The following is a 15,022-nucleotide window of genomic DNA, read 5'->3' as shown; positions in this document are numbered from 1 at the left end:
TGTCTCTATGTGTTAGTCCTGCAACAGCCTGCGACCTGTCCAGGTGTACCATGGAGCCCTGGGATAGGCCCCTGTCACCCTGAAAAGGATAAGATGGATGGAACATAAGCGTGTCCTCTACTTCTAAGAGGAAAAAAAAGAGGTGGACCAAGATTGGACTCTTGAGGGACCCCGCACGTGAGTCACTGGTCATAAACCCATAAACTATAAACCTGTTGTCTTCTTCCTCCTGCTCCCTTTAGAGGTCACCACAGCAGATCATCTGCCTCCACCTCCTCCTGTCCTCCTATCCCAGCATCATCCTCTGTCACTCCACCCCGCCACATGTCCTCCTTCACTACATCCAAGATTCTTCGCTCACGTCTATCTCTTCTCCTCCTGCCTGGCAGCTCCATCTTCATCGTCCTCTGTCCGGTATATCCCCCCTCCCTCCTCCTCTCAGATCATCTCAGCCTCTCTGACTCCCCCCTCCATGAGACATTTCATTTTGTGTCCTTTACAGTCCCAGATCACTATGAGACCTTCAGCTGACATGTACAGGAAGAACAATGGCAGAACATCAGCAGGTGAATCTCACCTGTCAACATTCCTGTGTAATGACATTAGTCTGATACTAATCTGTCACTCAGTGAACACCAACCTCACAGACATCTTTCACACACTGTGGAGCGTGCAGGTTTTTTCCCTGATGCTTCAGATAATAAAGATTCAGATTTCTTTCCAAATTTGCACAGCGGAGGAATTTGAATGATACTTTATTTTATCTAAAATCAGGTCTGAACACATCCACTCGCACAGTCTTTAACTACGTCACTCACGGAGAGAGTCCCTAAAATAGCCTCCAGGTTAATCCCGGGGCACTCGTGTTAAAGTTAGTGTGAGAAACAACAGTCAAAAAAAATTCGGCATACACTCACCCTCTCATTCCAGTGAGCTACCCCGGGGCGATCGTGGCTCAAGAGTTGGGAGTTCGCCTTGTAATCGGAAGGTTGCCGGTTCGAGCCCCGGCTTGGACAGTCTCGGCCGTTGTGTCCTTGGGCAAAGACACTTCACCCGTTGCCTACTGGTGATGGTCAGAGGGCCCGGTGGCGCCAGTGTCCGGCAGCCTCGCCTCTGTCAGTGCGCCCCAGGGTGGCTGTGGCTACAATGTAGCTGCCATCACCAGTGTGTGAATGGGTGGATGGCTGGATATGTAAAGCGCTTTGGGGTCCTTAGGGACTAGAAAAGCGCTATATAAATACAGGCCATTTACCATTTGCTCACCCACATGTGCTCTTCCACATGTGCTCTGCCCTCTTATCATCTTTTCTTTTTTCCTACCTCCGGTGGTGTCTGAGAGAAAAGGTGAGGAAGCACTTGAACTCATCCTTTTTTCTCATGGAGTAGATTTTGCGATAGAGCTTTTTCTCAGCAGCTTCTTTGGTTTGTTCTGGATGGAGACAGATCATGTGATAGGTGTAATTGATAAGGCCAAACAGTTCAGGGGCTGATCGTGTAGCCAGCGGTGGCGATGAAGCTGGTCCAAATGCCAACCATGTGGGATGCAGCCGCATGTACATAACTGCAGACCATCGGGCAGTTTTGCAGGGCCCAGTGTACGGGGCTTGGCAGAGGCAGGACCGGGCGGTTCACTGACCTGTGGGGGAATGGCAGCCACAGGCGGTGGAGCTGGTGATGGTGGAACTGCAGGCGACGATGTGGAAACTGTTGATGGTAGAGTAGGAGGTGGTTGAACAGACTCAGAGCCAATAGCGGACACAAGGTTGTGCTGGAGCACACCTGAACTGAAAGATGTGAACAAACACTGGGCTTGCGCTGAACTGCTCTGTGATTGGAAGTCTGTGATCGGACCTTGGAGTGTCCATCCTAAGCAGGTTTTGACCACAGCAGAAGAGCCATATGGACCATGGCTAACTGGTGCAGTCGGCGTGATGAGGCGAGTATGATCTGAGCCTATGAGCAGTAGTCGAGCTGCTTTGTTAACAGCTGATAATGAGATGCCTTGAAGATGTTTGTAATTCCTTTGGAGAGAGAATACGGGTGTTTCTCTGGGTGTGCAGTGGAAGAGATCCTGAAACTCACAGAAAAAATCTGAATAGTTTCAACATGTTGACGGACAGGTCTAAGTGACAAATTCTCAGCTTTCCCAGTTAGGTGGCTGAGCTGCTGATGTCAGAAGCATGGTACGTTGGGAGCCATCATCAAATACTGCATATGTCATATGCCATTACACAGGAGCACTTTCACAACTTTTAATAGTACAGTAGGACAGTCAACAGTATATCAAAATACAACGTCCTCACTACAGGATTAATTTCAGTTCTAGGTCTCTGATTTACCTCGCACAGGATCTGTAGATGTCGTCCCATGCAGGTGACACATGCTTTCCTCAGATCACACTTTGCAGCCTGATGAGTCCTAGCACAATGCCAAAACCGTTTGTTCCTCTTTACCCGGTTTATTTTCTCATCCTTTGTCTTGTGAATAAACTCAGGACACTTACTGATGCGGTGTTCAGGTGAGCAGCAGCACATGTAGCCTTAATCGTTAGGATGGGTTGTGCTGCCTGTACAGGATCATCAGATGTATTTGCCCCATGTAATATTGTTGCAAGTGGAGAGGTGTACTTATAGGCAGCTCGTGGCTGGCTGAAGGACGAAACAGGACTGTCCTTTCTTGGTTGACACCTGCACTCCATTTGCAACCACGATAAGAAAGGTAAGTTATACGTCATTTCTCCTTGTTTCCTATAAACATGCCGTTTAAAGCGACTACAATGCTCTGCAGGCAACTGTTCAAGCAGGCGATCAACATAGGAGCCACAATTTAGTTCTGTCCGTCCTTGATCACCCGTGGTGCTAAGCAAACCAACTAGAGCTTGTACACGAAGACCAAAGTTATTTATTTCGAAGTTATTTCGGATTTCATCTTCTCCGGTTGCTGCTTTACAGGAGGGTGCTGCCTTTGTTCAGGAATGCAAATGAGAGGTTGAGCGGGGTCTTCATCTAGAGCACATGTGTCAAACTCAAGGCTCGTGGGCAACACACGGCCCGGCATACATTCATATCCGGCCTGCGAGATCATTTTATATAGATTTTTTATTACTGTTATGTATGGCCCGGCAATATGCGGTGCTAATAACACACAAACAACAGATCCCATAATGCAGTGCTGCAGCCTTCTTTGCCGAACACTAGGCTACCTGGGAACATTCCCGCATCAATCAAGTCAAACTTCAGTTATTGCGAAGCTAGCTGCTCACAATGGCGAAGAGAAAAGTTGATTCTGAAAACAGAGCCTTTCAGCACCGGTGGGAGACTGAATATATGTTTACAGACATTGCTGGTAAACAGTTTACCAGCAGTTTACATTGCTGGTAAACTGGTAAATCACAAAGTGAAGCTGTTGTGAAAGCAAATTTTATTGTAGCAGAGGAGCCAAATCAGCCCGGTACCGCTCTGAAGAGCTGCATGATGAAGCTGTGCGACGTCTAGTGTCCAGACAAAACAAAAAGGGAGATCAGTTTGAGAACAGAAAAAAACACCTCTGCACATGAAAAAACTCTTAATACACCAAAGAAACACATGACAAGCAACGGGGGGGTAAAGGGTGCAGCATCGGAAGGGAATAAGCGTCGAAGGCATTTGGAAATGGAGGGGGGATGAGTGTGTGCATATCAGTGTATGTGTCTGTCTGTCTCATGTTTCCTGTTTTATTTTGAAGGAGTCGTGTGTTCTTTGTTCATTGTATTTAGTTTCACTTCCCTTGTCCTGTCATTAGGCTCATGTAAGTCAGCTGTTCCTCCATGTGTTCCCACTTCCCCTAATCACCTCCTGTGTATTTAAGTCCTCTGTTTTCAGTGTGTCATTGTCAGGTCGTTTGTTGTCCTTTGTGTCATGCTTCCAGGTTCTGTGCTCTAGGTATTTTTGTGTCCATGTTAGGGTTCATGTTTTGGGTTTCTATGTTATCTTAGCTCTCCCAGTTTAGGTTATTGTTTAGCTTCTCCTCTGCCTTTTGTTTTGTAATGTTTTCACCAGCCTTAATAAACAGCTCGCTTTCTGTTAACATTTAAGTTTTTGTTTCATGGTGTCCGCATTTTAGGTCCTTTTCATAATACATACAGTCTGCCTCTGCCAGACTGTGACAATGAGTTTTTTTGTGGAGTGACAAACTGGATCTGCCAGTAACAGATTAAAAGCACAATAGAGTTCAAGAGTTGAATGGGTGTATGCAAAAGTGCAAATTCATGTTGGCAGCACTGAAAGTAAGAAAACATCCACTGGTTAAATGAGATGATAGATGATTTGAAAAAAATCATGCTAAATGATCCTAGCACGACAGCTGGCAGGTTATTAAAGCCTCTGCACACGCTCAGTTTGACACAGCTGAAACAAGAAAAAAGGTTCTTGTTAAACTTGGTGCATTTTTCTGTTTAATAATTATTTTGGGGGGTAGTACAAGCTGTGTCTCAGTTTCTGTGGAGAAATGCAAACACATGTGTTGAGCACTTTGAGTATTTCAACGACACATTGCTGCTTTGTGCTATGAAAACGCAACACACCTTTGTTATCACAGTACTGTACTTTACAGGCTCCAGCAGATCAGGATAACAGTGTTTATGACACTTTTAGGTACACCTGTTCAGCTGCCTGTTACGACAGACAGTCGCATGGTTGCAGTTCAATGCATTTAGGTATGCAGATATATGAAGATGACCTTCTGAGGTTGAAACTGAGCATCAGAATGAGGAAGAAAGGTGATTTAAATTTGAACGTGGCATTGTTGTTGGTGCCAGACGAGCTGAGTGTTTCAGAAACACGAGTCATCAGACTGGTTCAAGCTGTTGGGAACGCTCTTCCGATAGCTCGGGTACAAAAGCTGTCCTCTCTACCATTATTGAGGTAGAAAGTCACCTGTAAACTTACCTGTAACGACAGGTTTGTTCTGCCTACAGTTTATTTATCAGCATGTACAGGGAGTGCAGAATTATTAGGCAAGTTGTATTTTTGAGGAATAATGTTATTATTGAACAACAACCAGGTTCTCAATGAGCCCAAGAAACTCATTAATATCAAAGCTGAATGTTTTTGGAAGTAGTTTTTAGTTTGTTTTTAGTTTGAGCTATTTTAGGGGGATATCTGTGTGTGCAGGTGACTATTACTGTGCATAATTATTAGGCAACTTAACAAAAACAAATATATACCCATTTCAATTATTTATTTTTACCAGTGACACCAATATAACATCTCCACATTCACAAATATACATTTCTGACATTCAAAAACAAAACAAAAACAAATCAGCGACCAATATAGCCACCTTTCTTTGCAAGGACACTCAAAAGCCTGCCATCCATGGATTCTGTCAGTGTTTTGATCTGTTCACCATCAACATTGCGTGCAGCAGCAACCACAGCCTCCCAGACACTGTTCAGAGAGGTGTACTGTTTTCCCTCCTTGTAAATCTCACATTTGATGATGGACCACAGGTTCTCAATGGGGTTCAGATCAGGTGAACAAGGAGGCCATGTCATTAGTTTTTCTTCTTTTATACCCTTTCTTGCCAGCCACGCTGTGGAGTACTTGGACGCGTGTGATGGAGCATTGTCCTGCATGAAAATCATGTTTTTCTTGAAGGATGCAGACTTCTTCCTGTACCATTGCTTGAAGAAGGTGTCTTCCAGAAACTGGCAGTAGGACTGGGAGTTGAGCTTGACTCCATCCTCAACCCGAAAAGGCCCCACAAGCTCATCTTTGATGATACCAGCCCAAACCAGTACTCCACCTCCACCTTGCTGGCGTCTTGAGTCGGACTGGAGCTCTCTGCCCTTTACCAATCCAGCCACGGGCCCATCCATCTGGCCCATCAAGACTCACTCTCATTTCATCAGTCCATAAAACCTTAGAAAAACCAGTCTTGAGATGTTTCTTGGCCCAGTCTTGACCCTAACTATATGCTTTAGCAAAAAGGAAAGTTTGAAGCCTAATCTTGAAAGTAGAGATAGTGTCTGTCTCCTGAATCCAAACTGGAAGCTGGTTCCACAGAAGAGGGGCCTGAAAACTGAAGGCTCTGCCTCCCATTCTACTTTTAAATACTCTAGGAACAACAAGTAGGCCTGCAGAGCGAGAGCGAAGTGCTCTAATAGGGTGATATGGTACTACAAGGTCATTAAGATAAGATGGGGCCTGATTATTTAAGACCTTGTATGTGAGGAGCAGGATTTTGAATTCTGGATTTAACAGGAAGCCAAAACAGGAGAAATCTGCTCTCTCTTTCTAGTCCCTGTCAGGACTCTTGCTGCAGCATTTTGGATCAGCTGAAGGCTTTTCAGGGAGTTTTTAGGACTTCCTGATAATAATGAATTACAGTCGTCCAGCCTGGAAGTAATAAATGCATGAACTAGTTTTTCAGCGTCACTCTGAGACAGGATATTTCTAATTTTAGAGATGTTGCACAAATGGAAGAAAGCAGTCTTACATATTTGTTTAATATGTGCGTTGAAGGACATGTCCTGGTCAAAAATGACTCCAAGGTTCCTCACAGCGTTACTGGAGGCCAAGGTAATGCCATCCAGAGTAAGAATCTGGTTAGATACCATATTTCTAAGATTTTCAGGGCCGAATACAATAACCTCAGTTTGATCTGAATTAAGAAGCAGAAAGTTAGCGGCCATCCAGGTCTTTATGTCTTTAAGACATTCCTGCAGTTTAACTCATTGGTGTGTGTTATCTGGCTTCATGGACAGATAGAGCTGGGTGTCATCTGCATAGCAGTGTAAATGTATGCTATGTCTTCTAATGATGCTGCCTAAGGGAAGCATGTATAATGTAAACAGAATTGGTCCTAGCACTGAACCCTGTGGAACTCCATAATTAACCTCAGTGTGTGAAGAGGACTCTCCATTTACATGCACAAACTGGAGTCTATTAGATAGATATGATACAAACCACTGCAGTGCAGTACCTGTAATACCTACAGCATGTTCTAATCGCTCTAATAGGATATTATGGTCGACAGTATCGAACGCTGCACTGAGGTCTAGCAGGACAAGCACAGAGATGAGTCCACTGTCAGAGGCCATAAGAAGATCATTTGTAACCTTCACTAAAGCTGTTTCTGTGCTGTGATGAGCTCTGAAACCTAAGACTGCTGGGTCTAGAGATGCTTTTTGAGTAAAGGTTTAACTACAGCCAGCTTGAAGGCCTGTGGTACATAGCCGATTATTAGAGATAGGTTGATCATATTTAAGATCGAAGAATTAATTAATGGCAGGACTTCTTTGAGCAGTTTTGTAGGAATGGGGTCTAAAAGACAGGTTGATGGTTTGGAGGAAGTAATTATTGAAGTTAACTCAGAAAGATCAATTGGAGAAAAAGAGTCTAACTTAACATCAATGGTACTAAGAGTAGCTGTAGATAATATTACATCTGTGGGATGATTACTGGTAATTTTTTCTCTAATGATAAAAAATTTATTTGTGAAGAAGTTCATGAAGTCATTACTAATTAACGTTAAAGGGATGGTTGGCTCAAAAGAGCTCTGACTTTTTGTCAGCCTGGCTACAGAGCTGAAGAGAAACCTGGGGTTGTTCTTCTTTTCTTCAATCAGTGATGAATAGTAAGATGTTCTGGCTTTGCGGAGGGCTTTCTTATAAAGCAACAAACTATTTCTCCAGGCTAAATGATGATCCTCTAAATTTGTGACACGCCATTTCCTCTCCAGATTACGAGTCATCTGCTTTAGGGTACGTGTTTGAGAATTATACCACGGAGTCAGGTACTTCTGATTTGAGACCTTAGTTTTCACAGGAGCTACAGTATCCAGAGTCGTACGTAGTGAGGAGGTGAAATTATTAACAAGATGATTGACCTCTGTTGGGGTAGCGTTCAGATAGCTGCTGATAGGTTTGTAGCTTGAACCCATCCGCTGGAACGTTAAGGACAATCTGCTACGCAGCAAAAAGCAAGACACAAGGCACCAAAGTTCTCTGGTTTACTCATGCATGAGGGAGACCTGGCTGGAGCCAAGCGTCGTTCCTCCACTTGACCACCATCAGACTCTCAGCCAGGCTCCCCATAGCACTCCTTTTATTGTGGTTACATGAATATGCATAGGGTCATTAACATATAGCATCTCACATAGGTATACATGTGAACAAAGAATACTGTGTGTGTGTGTGTGTGTGTGTGTGTGTGTGTGTGTGTGTGTGTGTGTGTGTGTGTGTGTGTGTGTGTGTGTGTGTGTGTGTGTGTGTGTGTGGTACTGCTGATCAAAGGGTCATAAAAACACACAAGCAAACACTTGGAGGAGAGAGACCTAATATTTAATAATCCACATTTCACTGTTTTACTCTTTGGTTCAGATGTGGATACTGTATTGTTCTTTCTTTGTGATTGTTTATGTTTAAGTTGTTTGTTGCTGGTTTTTAGTTTGTTTTTTGTCTGTTTGGAAGCTGACACAGTCTCTATGGAGATGGGTTTTTGGGGGGGTAGCAGGAGGAGAGAAGCTGCAGAGAGACTGCAACTCTGCTTCCTGGTCCCAACTCTGGATAGTCATATTTTGGGGGGTTTAATAAATTTGTCCATATTTCTAGAAATGAGAGCTGCTCCATCCAAAGTGGGATGGATGCCGTCTCTCCTAACAAGACCAGGTTTCCTCCAGAAGGTTTGCCAATTATCTATGAAGCCCACATCGTTTCTGGGACACCACTCAGACAGCCAGCAATTTAAGGAGAACATGCGGCTAAACATGTCACTCCTGGTCTGATTGGGGAGGGGACCAGAGAAAACTACAGAGTCCGACATTGTTTTGGCAAAGTTGCACACCGATTCAATATTGATTTTAGTGACCTCCGATTGGCGTAACCGGGTGTCATTACTGCCGACGTGAATTATGATTTTACTGAATTTACGTTTACCCTTAGCCAGCAGTTTTAAATTTCCTTCAATGTCGCCTGCTCTGGCCCCTGGAAGACAGTTGACTATGGTTGCCGGTGTCTCCAGCTTCACATGTCTGAGAACAGAATCACCAATTACCAGAGTTTGACCCCCGGCGGGTGTGTCGCCAAGTGGGGAAAAACGGTTAGACACATGAACGGGTTGGTGGTGTACCTGGGGCTTCTGTTTAGGACTATGCTTCCTCCTCACCATCACCCAGCCGCCCTCTTTCCCCAGCTGCTTGGGGTCTGCCGGGGAACAGCTAGCGGGGCCTATGCTATCTTCGGCTGCGCCAGCTACAGGGGCCTGGCTAGCTATGGGTGAATGAAGGGTGCGAAGCCGAGTCTCCAATTCAGTAATCCTGGCCTCCAGAGCTGCAAATATGCTACATTTGTTACAGATATCATTACTGCTAAAGGAGGCCGAGGAGTAACTAAACATCTGACACAATGAGCAAGAAAGTGCAGGAGGGACAGGGACAGAAGAGGCCATGCTGCTAACGAGTCGGCTACGAGCTAAGCTACGCTAGCGAAACAGTACAGAGACAGTGAGTGAATACTTTGGCTATAAATTAGGTAGTGAGTACACAGAAAGTGTGCTTCGGATGAAGCACGTGAAGATTATACTATGAAAGAAGAATGTATTTAAAAGTTGTTAATTAAATTGCTAAGCAAATAAGCTACTCAGAAACACCATTGTGTTTGAGCAGGAACAGGAAGTGATACTCTACCGCAGAGCCAGCGAACACCAAGAGTCAGTAATTAATTACTGATTACTTCCCCAAAAAAGTAATCCCGTTACTTTACTGATTACTTATTTTCAAAAGTAATTAATTACTTAGTTACTTAGTGACTTTTTGAAAATACAATTTACAACCTGAACAGGTGATAAAGCAATAGATCTTTCAGCCCAATTCTACTTTTTCTGCATAATCCATCATACAACATGTAATCAAATGGAAAAGTCTGTTTTTAAAACTTGTTTTATTAGTTTTAATCTTTTAACTTTATGCATCAAGCAAAAATTTTATTATATGCAACATTCTCTGACTGGAAGAAATTTGTTTAATATTTAAACCTATTTTCTGCACATTCCACCACATAAAAAAAAAAAATATATATATATATATATATATTTATATATTTTTGTGTGTGTTTACACTCGCGCTTTCAAATAGATGCAAGTAAAACACAGCAGAAAATAAATAAAGTCAAAGACTCAGCGGTCCTGTTGCTCTATTTTCACCTGTAAAGCAGGAGTGGGGTAGGCGGAGGTTTACCCTGGTGCAGGTGTGCCGCGGTCAGTGGAAGAATCCGTGAGTTTCTCTGTGAGTTTCCCATTACGTCGTAGCTACTCAGTGCTTGTTTGGAAGTTTAGGGGTTTTTTTCGCTGTAAAAAGAAGTTTTCTTCCCACGCACAGCGGACACTAATGATTTTGTCACTTTTTATGGAATCAAACTCAAAGTAAGGTCAGTACTTCCACACTTTAAACGCTGCACGCTCATACTCTCTCTGCACTCGATATATATTCCATTGTTGATCTGCACACAGCTGTTGTCATGAACGTCGCACTCGCTTACGTCACTGTCGTGAGACATTCTCGCAAAAAAATCACGGCTTTAGTAACGCAGTAACGCAGCGTTCCTACGGGAAAGTAACAGTAATCCAATTACCGTTTTTGCAATAGTAATCCCTTACTTTACTCGTTACTTGAAAAAAGTAATCGGATTACAGTAACGCATAACGTGTTACTGCCCATCTCTGGTGCCTACACACAGCCTCTACATCACACTGTCAGGGTCTGTGGTTGATTAATAAGACGGAGTGGAGTAGAGGCATGTAAGACTGCAACTCTGCTTCCTGGTCCCAACTCTGGACAATCATGTTTTTGAGGGTTTAACAGGTCTGACCAGATTTCTAGAAATGAGAGCTGCGCCATCCAAAGTGGGATGGATGCCATGTCTGCTAACAAGACCAGGTTTTCCCCAGAAAAATTCCCCAATGATCTAAAAAAAAAAACCCCAAAAAACATCCCACAATGAATATATGTATCGAAAACAAAGAAAGACATAGGGTTTTATATATATATATATATATATATATATATATATATATATATATATATATATATATAAAACTAAACACCCAAACACCCAGCACGCCCCTGCGGGCGGTTTATCCTTCAAGCTCGGGTCCTCTACCAGAGGCCTGGGAGCTTGAGGGTCCTGCGCAGTATCTTAGCTGTTCCCAGGACTGCGCTCTTCTGGACAGAGATCTCCGATGTTATTCCCGGGATCTGCTGGAGCCACTCGCCTAGCTTGGGAGTCACCGCACCTAGTGCTCCGATTACCACGGGGACCACCGTTACCTTCACCCTCCACATCCTCTCGAGCTCTTCTCTGAGCCCTTGGTATTTCTCCAGCTTCTCGTGTTCCTTCTTCCTGATATTGCTGTCATTCGGAACCGCTACATCGATCACTACGGCCGTCTTCTTCTGTTTGTCTACCACCACTATGTCCGGTTGGTTAGCCACCACCATTTTGTCCGTCTGTATCTGGAAGTCCCACAGGATCTTAGCTCGGTCATTCTCCACCACCCTTGGGGGCATCTCCCATTTTGACCTCGGGACTTCTAGGTTATACTCGGCACAGATGTTCCTGTACACTATGCCGGCCACTTGGTTATGGCGTTCCATGTATGCCTTGCCTGCTAGCATCTTGCACCCTGCTGTTATGTGCTGGATTGTCTCTGGGGCATCTTTACACAGCCTGCACCTGGGGTCTTGCCTGGTGTGATAGACCCCAGCCTCTATGGATCTTGTACTCAGAGCTTGTTCTTGTGCTGCCATGATTAGTGCCTCTGTGCTGTCTTTCAGTCCAGCTTTGTCCAGCCACTGGTAGGATTTCTGGATATCAGCCACCTCCTCTATCTGCCGGTGGTACATACCATGCAGGGGCCTGTCCTTCCATGATGGTTCCTCGTCTCCCTCCTCTTTCTTGGGTTTCTGCTGCCTGAGGTATTCACTGAGCACTCGGTCAGTTGGGGCCATCTTCCCAATGTATTCTTGGATGTTCCTTGTCTCATCCTGGACTGTGGTGCTGACACTCACCAGTCCCCGGCCCCCTTCCTTCCGCTTAGCGTACAGCCTCAGGGTGCTGGACTTGGGGTGAAACCCTCCATGCATGGTCAGGAGCTTTCTTGTCTTTATGTCAGTGGCTTCTATCTCCTCCTTTGGCCAGCCTATTACCCCAGCAGGGTACCTGATCACGGGCAGGGCGTATGTGTTGATGGCCCGGATCTTGTTCTTACCATTCAGCTGACTCCTCAGGACTTGCCTGACCCTCTGCAGGTACTTGGTGGTTGCAGCCTTTCTAGCGGCCTCTTCATGGTTCCCATTTGCCTGCGGGATCCCCAGGTACTTGTAACTGTCCTCTATGTCTGCAATGTTGCCTTCTGGTAGTTCAATCCCCTCAGTTCTGACTACCTTCCCTCTCTTTGTTACCATCCGACTACACTTCTCCAGTCCGAACGACATTCCAATGTCATTGCTGTATAGCCTGGTAGTGTGGATCAGTGAATCGATGTCTCGTTCACTCTTGGCATACAGCTTGATGTCATCCATGTACAGGAGGTGGCTGACAACTGCTCCGTTCCATAGTCGGTATCCGTAGCCAGTCTTGTTAATGATCTCACTGAGGGGGTTCAGGCCTATGCAGAACAGCAGTGGGGACAGAGCATCTCCTTGGTAGATCCCGCACTTGATGGTAACTTGTGCTATGGGCTTGGAGTTGGCCTCTAGTGTTGTACGCCACATCCCCATTGAGTTCCTGATGAAGGCTCTTAGGGTCCCATTGATCTTGTACAATTCTAGGCATTCCAGTATCCAGCTGTGGGGCATTGAGTCATAGGCCTTCTTGTAATCAATCCAGGCAGTGCACAGGTTGGTCAGTCTGGTCTTGCAGTCTCGGCTGATTGTTCTGTCTACCAGTAGCTGGTGTTTTGCACCTCTGGTATTCTTGCCAATTCCTTTCTGTGTCCCGCTCATGTATTGACCCATGTGCCTGTTCATCTTAGCCGATATGATGCCTGACAGGAGCTTCCATGTAGTACTGAGGCAGGTTATTGGTCGGTAGTTGGAGGGGACCGGTCCCTTCTTGGGGTCCTTGGGGATCAGGACCGTCCGGCCTTCAGTTAGCCATTCCGGGTGTCTCTCGTTAACTAGCAGCTGGTTCATTTGTGCTGCCAGACGCTCGTGGAGTGCAGTCAGCTTCTTCAGCCAGTAGGCGTGAACCATGTCGGGCCCTGGTGCTGTCCAACTCTTCATACTGGAGACCCTTTCTTGGATATCTGCCACTGTGATGGTTACTGGACCCTGTTCAGGGAGGTCGCTGTGGTCTGCCCTCAGATCCACTAGCCACTGAGCATTGCCGTTATGGGTTGCGTCCTTCTCCCATATGCTCTTCCAGTATTGCTCCGTCTCCAGCCTTGGTGGTGCTGTTCTCTTATTGTTCCCTTGCCACTGAGAGTACACCTTTGCTGGTTCTGTGGAGAACAGCTGGTTTATTCTCCTGCCTTCTATCTCTCTGGTGTACCTCCTCAAGCGGCTGGCCAAGGCTGTGAGTCTTTGCTTGGCAGTTTCCAAGGCCTCAGGTATGGACAGCTTGCTGTATTTCTTAGGCACCTTATTTGTCGCACCTTTCTGCAACTCTGTTAGTTGGCTAACCTCCCTCCGTGCTACTTTGATCTTGCCCTCTAGCCTCCTTCTCCATGGAGGGTACTGCCCCTTGTGGCTGTTCAACTTGTAGCCAAGCATCTCACTGATCGCTGCTGCCGTATTGTAGATCAGCTTGTTAGTGTCGGTAATCGTGGTTGTAGGTATTGCCCGTAGTGCTGCATTAACATCATCTAGCAGACCTTCTGAGGGTACTTCACGTAATCTTGGTAACCGGCTACGGGGGATCCAGGTTTCAAGCTTGGCCATGATCCTATTTTTCAGGTCAGTTCCTCTCGCACTCAACGATCCTTCTCCTATCGCACTTGGGGCTATGTACCCAATCTCGGGTGGGGGTGATGATATCTCCCCCCTGACCTGGCGTCCTGACTCCTCCTTGCCGTAGCATTTGTGTTGTACCTCGTCAATCTCTAGCTGTGAGAGCAGTCCCTTCTTTCGAATGTTGGAACACTGAGCTACTAGTTGTTTCGCCGTCATTGTGGATGTTGGGTATCGAAGAATCCATAGGTCCCTCATCCTATTCATGTAGCCCCTTCCGCCGGGGTTACTTGCGTAGTAGCATTCCAACAACATATATATATATATATATATATATATATATATATATATATATATATATATATATATATATATATATATATATATATATATATTAGGGGTGCAACGATATTCATATCGATATTGAACCGTTCGATACAGTGCTTTCGGTTCGGTACGCATATGTATCGAAGAATACAACATTTGTAATTTATTTTATCAACTTTCCTTCTGACGATGCTGTCTGTGTTGAGCGCTCAGTGAATCTGCGTTCGACTACTCCGCCTAGGGGCGACAGTGCAGCCTAGGCGGAGTAGTCGAACGCAGATTCACTGAGCGCTCAACACAGACAGCATCGTCAGAAGGAAGAGCGCAGGGCAAGCTAGCGAGACAGAAGTTAAGCTCTCCTTACAACATGGACCTCCCCACCCTCATTCAGATCTGGCGTTTGGAATTATTTTGGTTTTCATGTGACGTATGACCCTGAAGGTAAGCGAGTCATGGACTAAAGTAAAACAGTATGTTGGATGTGCCATGCAATGCTCAATTACATGGGTGGGAACTAGTGTGTTAGCGCAGTTAGCTCGTTAACGTGTTGGCCGTCTAGCCCCATGCACGGGGCGATCGGCGGTAGCTCGTTAACGGAGATTTGCCGTGTTGTGGCGTTAAGGTCATTTCAACGAGATTAACCTGAAAGCACTAGTGGGAACACAACGAATATGACTGCACATTTACGCCGACATCATCCTAGTGCAAAGACAAGTGGAAGCAGAAAAAAAACAAGCAAGCATGCTACTAACTTTAGCCGAGTCATTTA

Source organism: Rhamphochromis longiceps, linkage group LG4 (assembly GCF_057381845.1).
Source record: "Rhamphochromis longiceps isolate RC_006_pf linkage group LG4, R_longiceps_female_GT1.1, whole genome shotgun sequence".
NCBI lineage: Eukaryota > Metazoa > Chordata > Actinopteri > Cichliformes > Cichlidae > Rhamphochromis > Rhamphochromis longiceps.
The sequence above is the reverse complement of the archived record's forward strand: the minus strand, read 5'-3'. Positions refer to the sequence as shown.